The 7,576-nt window shown below is 49.1% G+C and overlaps 1 protein-coding gene across 1 annotated transcript in view; it reads left to right on the forward strand.

Annotated features, from left to right (window-relative positions):
* The first annotated feature begins 485 nt into the window (after positions 1-485).
* Positions 486-7,576, forward strand: part of VPS37C (vacuolar protein sorting 37 homolog C (S. cerevisiae)) — a 19,609-nt gene continuing 12,518 nt past the window's right edge. Inside the window, exon 1 of the mRNA XM_010839620.1 lies at positions 486-3,505. The gene's annotated coding sequence lies outside the window, so the exon portion shown is untranslated. The remainder of the gene's footprint in view (positions 3,506-7,576) is intronic.

Below are 7,576 nucleotides of genomic sequence, written 5' to 3' on the forward strand. Positions count from 1 at the left end.
TGAATATGCTATCTAGGTTGGTCATAACCTTCCTTCCAAGGAGTAAGTGTCTTTTAATTTCATGGCTGCAATCACCATCTGCAGTGATTTTGGAGCCCCCAAAAATAAAATCTGACACTGTTTCCCCATCTTTTGAAAAAGTGTGAGAGTGCATGAGTTAATGCTACCTAGCGCTGGCTTGGTGGTTTTCCTAGCACCTCCAGAAGTTTTCGTGTTTATTTCTTGCTAAACTCTTATAACCATCCCATGAAGTTGGTAGAGTTACTCTCGTGTTACCAGTAAGAAACAGAATTAGGGGGCTGAATAATTTGCCCAAGGTCACATAACTAGTAAAAGGTCAAGTTGTTGAGTTAGTTGCTCAGTTATGTCTGAGTCTTTGCAACTCCATGCACTGTGTCCTGCCAGGCTCCTCTACCAGTCCATGGAATTCTCCAGACAAGAATACTGGAGTAGGTAGCCACTCCAGTCTTCTCCAGAGTATCTTCCCAACCCAGGGATCAAACCTGGGTCTCCTGCATTGCAGGCAGATTCTTTACTGTCTAAAGCCCAGTAAAAGGTCAACCTGGGATTTAAATCCAGAATATTGGACTCTCAAGCCTTGAACTCTTTCTACTGCCTTTCACACTGTTTTAACTATTTAGCACTGGGAAGTATGGAGGGATCTCCGACCCCAATCCCAACTCCAGAAATTGCTTAGAAATGAAACAAAAGAAGTCTTCCTTCTGGAAGACTTCTGGTACATACCACCTTTTCAGATTGTCAAGGCAGGTCAGTTCGACGGTGTTTGGGGGCAAGTGAGAAGTGCATGATGGGTGATTTGCTTTTGTCAAGTCCTGTGGGAAGTTAGGTGACCGAATGTCTGCTTTCTTGATTTAACAGTCGAAATCATCCTGGGAAAAGAAAACTTAATCAGGTCAGAACATATTTCCTCATTAAGCAGTAGGCTTAGAAAGGTTTCTAAGGCAGCCACAGGTGTTTTCGTCACAAGGGGAGAAATGGGGCCATTTCCAAATAACACGCGGAGATTGAACTATGCAGGTTGCCTTGGTAACAGCTTCTTGTGCTGCCCTAGGGAGATGTGGAAAAGGGACAAGAAAAGCCAAGGCTTTTACAACTCTCCTTGCAGTGTGATTTCAGGCTTGAAATAGTTGGCAAGGAAAGGTTGGCTGGTAAGGGTGAGGAGGGGAGTAATCAGAGCCAGTGCTTTAGCTCCTGGTGGAGCCAGGAAAACAGAAGCACTGGCTCAGTCAGAGTTATGGGTTATGGTTCAGAAATAGCAGTTATTTCCTTAACTCAGTATTGAACCCTGGAGACTCAGGAGTCACCTCAAATCATCGGATTGTCCCCCAGGAGGCAGAATGATTAATATTTATTCTGGACTCAGGAGATGACAAAGCCCTCCCAGGGCTGCTTGCTCATGCCAGGCACACATGCAGCCCCCAAGGTGGGATTATCATCATGCTGCCCATTTTACAGATGAGGAAACTGAGGTTAAGGGACGTGTTTGAGGTCACACAGCTAAGGAGCTGAGGAGCCAAAGCACAAACCTAGGACCTCAGTCCTCAGATTCTGTTTCTGTTCTGCACCCAGCAGGCGTATGCAGAAGCAAGGGGTGAGGGGCACCACCAGCCGTCTCTAGGACTGCACACCCTACTCTGATCTGAGCGCCCTCCTGTTTAGAAAATGCTGAGTTATGCTTTCAGATTTAACTCCCCATCCCCCGCCCTCTCCTCCGCCCGGCGAGTTTATCCTTGCACAGGAGCTAATATCTGTTGGGAGTATTTGTTGTTGAGCTGAACAGTCCCAGGATAGGTCCTCACTGAACGGGAGCCATCAATACCTTGCTGTTTTCCCGCTTGAGGTCAGATCTGGAGGGCTGCCGAGCTGAGGCCTGGCAGGAGTCCCATCAGGACATTCTGCAGCCACCGTCTCAGGAAGTAGTGACCAAGGGCAGCGCTTTGGCCTCCATCCACCGGGGGTTGTGTAGTCACTTCGGGGCCTCATTATCTTCCACTCGATCGTGTTTCCCGTGTTCAAGGTACATGAGCTCGATTTCATTAAGATAGAGAGTAGTGGAAAGAAGATGAGGGCAAGACGGCAAGCAGCAGAACCAGTGGCCGGAGAGTTCATGACCCCTTCCCATGCTGTGAGGTTTGGCCAGGCCAGGGTCACACCTGGAGACTGCCGCCTTGTCTCTGGCTGGCGCTGCTCCAGCTTGGTCAGCCCCTACACCAAGGCAGAAGCTGGGCTCCAGGACACCTGAGAAATGTCTGTCTTCTCACCCCTTTCACATGTGCCTTCCTTCTGCGGAGTCTGTCCTCCCCGCATGTGTCTCTCGTGGAGGATGTGATGTTGATGTCAGGTGGCAAACCACAGCGCACCCCGCGGTTGTTACAACTTTGAACTGGTTACTGAAATTTAAAAATGGGGAGACGTCACAGCTTGTGGGTTTCTAGCCTCCCTTGGAGACCAGGCAGGTCTGGTCACGCTGGGCCTGCCCTCCCGGAGGTGCCCGAGCTGGGATGGAGCTTTCAGGGGAGACAGTCTCTGACACACCTACTTGTGTAGGCATCTGGGTTTGTGAGCTATGTTGGGGGTGAAAGCTCAGAGGAGAAAAAAGAAAGACAGGAAGGAAGGAAAGGAAAAGAAAAGAGGAAGTTTCTCTCTCAGTGAGCAATCGGTAATACATTGTCTCTTCTCAGTGAAGGGAACACAGATCAGCTCCTGTTCCTTTCCGGGCTAGGTCCCAGTCTGATCTCTGCCTCAGTCCCAGTCTGATCTCCTTAGGGTGGGAGGTAGCACCCCGCACAGAGCTGTTGTCTCTGTGCCTGTGGACGCTCTGTGAGTGGCTCCCGTGGCGGCCTTGCTGTCACCTGCCCCTGACCCTCTGACTCCTGTTCTAACACCAGTCTCCTCTACAGGGAGGCCTCCTGGGCTCCCAGCACCCCAGTCCCTCAGAGCTGACCCCCTACCAACTCCTCACTCCACTCTCACCTGTGTTCACTGTGCTTCCTGTTGAGATGTTTCTTTTTAAAAAACAGAACTGAGTTCCTAGAGAGCATCAGTTTTAACATAAGTCTGTGTCTGGTTCGTAATCAGAAGTCAGTAAACATTTATTCCCCTCCCTCTGCTCCCACTTACCCTTCCTGCTTTCATCTGGAGCCATGCTCTGTCCTTGCCTTATATTAACTATTCCTTAAATGTTCATTCAGTGAAGCAGGAATAAATGAATGAAGGCTGAAGATAGAAGAAGCCCCGCCCTCATCACCCCGTGTCCCGTGTGACTTGCCCACCAGCCAACTCCCTGCCGCCGGCTGTTTTTCTTAGCATTCCCTGCGCTGTGTGTCAGCCTCTGCCGGGCCCTGGGGATACAGCGGCCGACAAGAACTCTCCTTGCCATCAAGGGGCTTGCCTCTCCTCGCCTCGCCTCTTCTCTCTTGGCCCCTCCCATGGGCAGTCTGCAGGCACTGCCCGAGAAGTGCCCAGGCTCCTTCTGGGCACTGTGGTAAGTGGGAGGGGGTCCAGTCCAGGGCCACAGTGCCGAGGGCTGAGGTCACTGGAGTTGTTAGGCCTCCAGAGGCAAAAGCATATGGCCTATGTATCCCCAAGAGCTTCTCCATAACCCTTCCCCGACCCTGTCCTCCACTTGATGGCTTCCCTGGGTTGTGGCCAGTTTGAGAACCAGTAGTCTGGATTCCTCTGCCACTTTGGATGATCTGGAGGCAGAACACTGATGGCAGCAGATGGGTAACCCCAGACTTTGGGGGTACCTGCTTTGTGGGCCTGGGCAGAATACTGTCTGTTCTCCACCCCCATCCCCAACCCCTTCTACAAATTATGAGAAACGCTTGCTGCTCTCAGCCTCCATGGGTGTCTTGGGATCAGGCAGTGTCTGTGGACTTCTGAAGCAAAGGCATCAGAAATTAACTTGCAGGGGTGGGCGATGCCTCAGTAAATCTTGTAAGGTGGAACTTGCCCACTCCTCAGGTCAGCGGGCATCTTTGTGAGCCACCTCTACCCGGGAGGCAGGGACTGGGGAGGGCCAAGGTGTTCAGCGGCTTGCCTGGGCTTGTAATCTCTGCAGCTCAGATAACGTTATAACTAAACACTACCCTCATCTCTCCTCTGTGTCACTTGTGAAGTCAGAATACCAGGATAGGACGGGACTCTGGCCTGTGGTAACAGTTTGTAGGAACTTGGGCAATACAGCCGTTTACGGGACCTTGCGCAGTACCCTGTTTGTCTCTGGCTTTCATCTCTGAAATAGGGGTAATCATGCCCTGAGTTCACTTTACTTACTAGACAGTTTATATAAATTAATGGGAGAGTTTGCAAAGGGCTTTGATTTCAGAAGAAGGGAGCCATGGAACCATTAGGGTCCCTTTGACAAGGGAGGAAAATTGAGTGGGACACATTTGATCATGGGATCCTGAGCAGACCTCATCCAGAGGAGATGGGGACCTGTGGCTTTTACACGGGCCAGCAGCGCCTTGTGGGGCAGTATGAGCAGAGGCAACTGGGTGAGCAGAGCCTGGTGCAAGGAGCAGCCAGCCAGGTCAGGGCTTCTACGTCTGGCGTCCCCTCTCTTGTCTCTAAAGGGCTTCCCTGGTGGCTCAAACTGTAAAGAATCCACCTGCAATATAGGAGACCCAGGTTCGATCCCTGGATCGGGAAGATCCCCTGGAGGAGGAAATGATTACCCACTCCAGTATTCTTGCTTGGAGAATTCCATGGACAGAGAAGCCTGATGGGCTACAGTGCATCAGGTCGCAAGGTTACATGCCATTCTACCTCAGTTTCACCACCTGTGAAATGGGCATGATAGAATTGAGAGGGATGTTGAGGGATTCCCTGGTGGCTCAGGGATTCCCTGGTGGCTCAGAGGTTAAAGCTTCTGCCTGCAATGCGGCAGACTTGGGTTTGATCCCTGGGTCGGGAAGATCCCCTGGAGAAGGAAATGGCAACCCACTCCAGTATTCTTGCCTGGAGAATCCCATGGACAGAGGAGCTTGGTGGGCTACAGTCCAATGGGGTCACAAAGAGTCGGACACGACTGAGTGACTTCACTTTCACTTTCACTTTGAGTTAGAAACCAGAGAAGGTGGATTAAGAAGAAAAGCACTGTAGCCCACATCCCACTGTGGCCAAGTACATTTCACCTGAAAACTTGCTACATGAAAGAGATCTACTTCTGGTAGTGTGGAGAATATCAGAATTGCAGGCTGACCTCGAGGGTTTATTCTCATGACCTGCATGAAATGGAGCTGTTTCATACCTGAAGTTCTTGAGGCATTTCAAAAATGCATGCTTTGAAGTCTACAATGAAAGAGAATTGACACGAGAGGCTTTGTATGACCGTGGGACTGAGATGGTCTTTCTCTTGTCTTTGAGAGTAGCCATTTCCCTATCCTGAATATTCTTTGGAAGGACTGTTGCTGAAACTCCACCTGATGTGAAGAACTGACTCATAGGAAAAGACCCTGATATGCTGGGAAGGATTGAAAGCAAAAGGAGAAGGGGATGGCAGAGGCTGAGATGGTTGAATAGCATCACTGACTCAGTGGACTTGAATTTGAGCAAACTCCGGGAGGTAGTGGAAGACAGAGGAGCCTGGCATGCTGCGGTCCATGGGGTCGAAAAGAGTCGGACACGACTTAGCAACTGAACAGTAGCAACAACAACAAATCTTTCCCAATCAGGGAATGGCAGAGAGTCATCACAAGAGGGTGGATGAATGCCAGGTTGAGCACATACCAGCATGTTCCCCACACAGAATGGAATCCTTTTCCCCAGCCAGGGGGCCTGATCCAGGGAGAGACGGTTTAATTAGGAGAGCTGTATGTTTCAATTCCTTGCCCACTTTGGGGGTGAGTTCTCACTGCCTAAAAGACATGTGATTGTCCAGGTCACCAGGTAGATAGATGTGTCAGGGGTTTTTGCCACAGGAGTTTAAAGCCATTAAACAGAGCCAGGTGTGGGACTTCAGATGGCAGAGGAAGGTCCTCGTTTGGACGGCGGTTGGAGGGGGAGGCAGTTCTGGGGGGCCGTGTGTAGTGGCAAAGACGGACACACCCTGGAATCCCCTGGGGTACTCATTTGCTTTTTTTTCTAAATCAGCCACCATTCTTTTTTTTTTTTTTTTTTTAGTTTTTATGCTTTTTATTTTTTTTTTTAAAAATTTAATTGGAGGATAATTGCTTTACAATATTGTGTTGGTTTCTGCCATATATCAACATGAATCAGCCATAGATACTCATACATCAAGATGAATAACCCCTCCCTCTTGAACCTCCCTCCCATTTCCCACCTGACCCCATCCCATCCCTCTAGGTCATCACCGGCCACCTGATTTGAGCTCCCTGTATCATCCAGCAAATTTCCCCTGGCTATGTGTTTTACATACAGTAATTTATACGTTTTCATGCTACTCTCTGAGTTCATCCCACCCTCTCCTTCCCTCCACTGTATCCACAAATCTGTTCTCTATGTCTGCATCTCCATTGCTACCCTGCTAGTAGGTTCCATCTTTCTAGATTCCATATATTTCCATTAATATATGATACTGGTTTTTCTGACTTACTTCACTCCATGTAACATGCTCTAGGTTCATCCACCTCATTAGGACTGACTCAAATGTGTTCTTTTATATGACTGAGTAATATTCAGTAATATATATGTACCATAATGTCTTTATCCATCCGTCAGTGGATATCTAGGTTGCTTGCATGTCCTAGCTATTGTAAATAGTGCTGCGACAAAATGTTGGGGTACATACGGCTCTTTCAGTTATGGTTTTCTCAGGGTATATGCCCAGTAGAGGAGTTGTTGGGTCATATGGGCTTCCAGGTGGCGCTAGTGGTAAAGAACCTGCCTGCCAGTGCAGGAGACAGAAGAGATGTGAGTTTGATTCCTGGGTTGGGAAGATCCCCTGGAGGAGGAAATGGCAACCCACCGCCGTATTCTTGCCTAGAGAATCCCATGGACAGAGGAGCCTGGCAGACTACAGTCCATAGGGTCACAAAGAGTCCAGTATCACTGAAGTGACTTAGCACAGCACATCATGGTAATTCTATTCCTAGGATTTTTTTTTTCTTTATTTAACACAAGAAAGTCTCCTTTCTTGCTCAATATCTGCAGTGACTTATTACCAAACTTTGATGACAAGTTACATCCTTGCTGCTGTCCCTCTTCCTAGTGGAAGCAGCAGTCTCATACAGGTTTTAGCAACATCAGGCCCCCTTTGTGTGACCTTGAACTTTCAAGCCCTGGGGGAAGACTTGGCCGCTTTGCTGTCACAGACTCACCCACGATCACCCGCATACACTACAAATTCACAAAGGATGGACATGCACACCTGATGCACAGAGGCGGCTGCACTACCCTTTGGGCAGCCCCAGTAGAAAAGGAGATGAGAATGTTGTAAAATAACTTGAAAGTTTTAGAAAGATTTTGTTTTAGTGACTTTCTTCTAATCAAAACATTTCCATTTTGGGGAGAAGGGTAGCGGAGGGAAAGTGGCTGGTGAAACCCATCAAGGAAGCCAGGCCTCTCGGGGGGCTACAGGGGGTCTAGCGTC

The sequence above is a fragment of the Bison bison genome, unplaced genomic scaffold (assembly GCF_000754665.1).
Source record: "Bison bison bison isolate TAMUID 2011002044 unplaced genomic scaffold, Bison_UMD1.0 scf7180017864124, whole genome shotgun sequence".
NCBI lineage: Eukaryota > Metazoa > Chordata > Mammalia > Artiodactyla > Bovidae > Bison > Bison bison.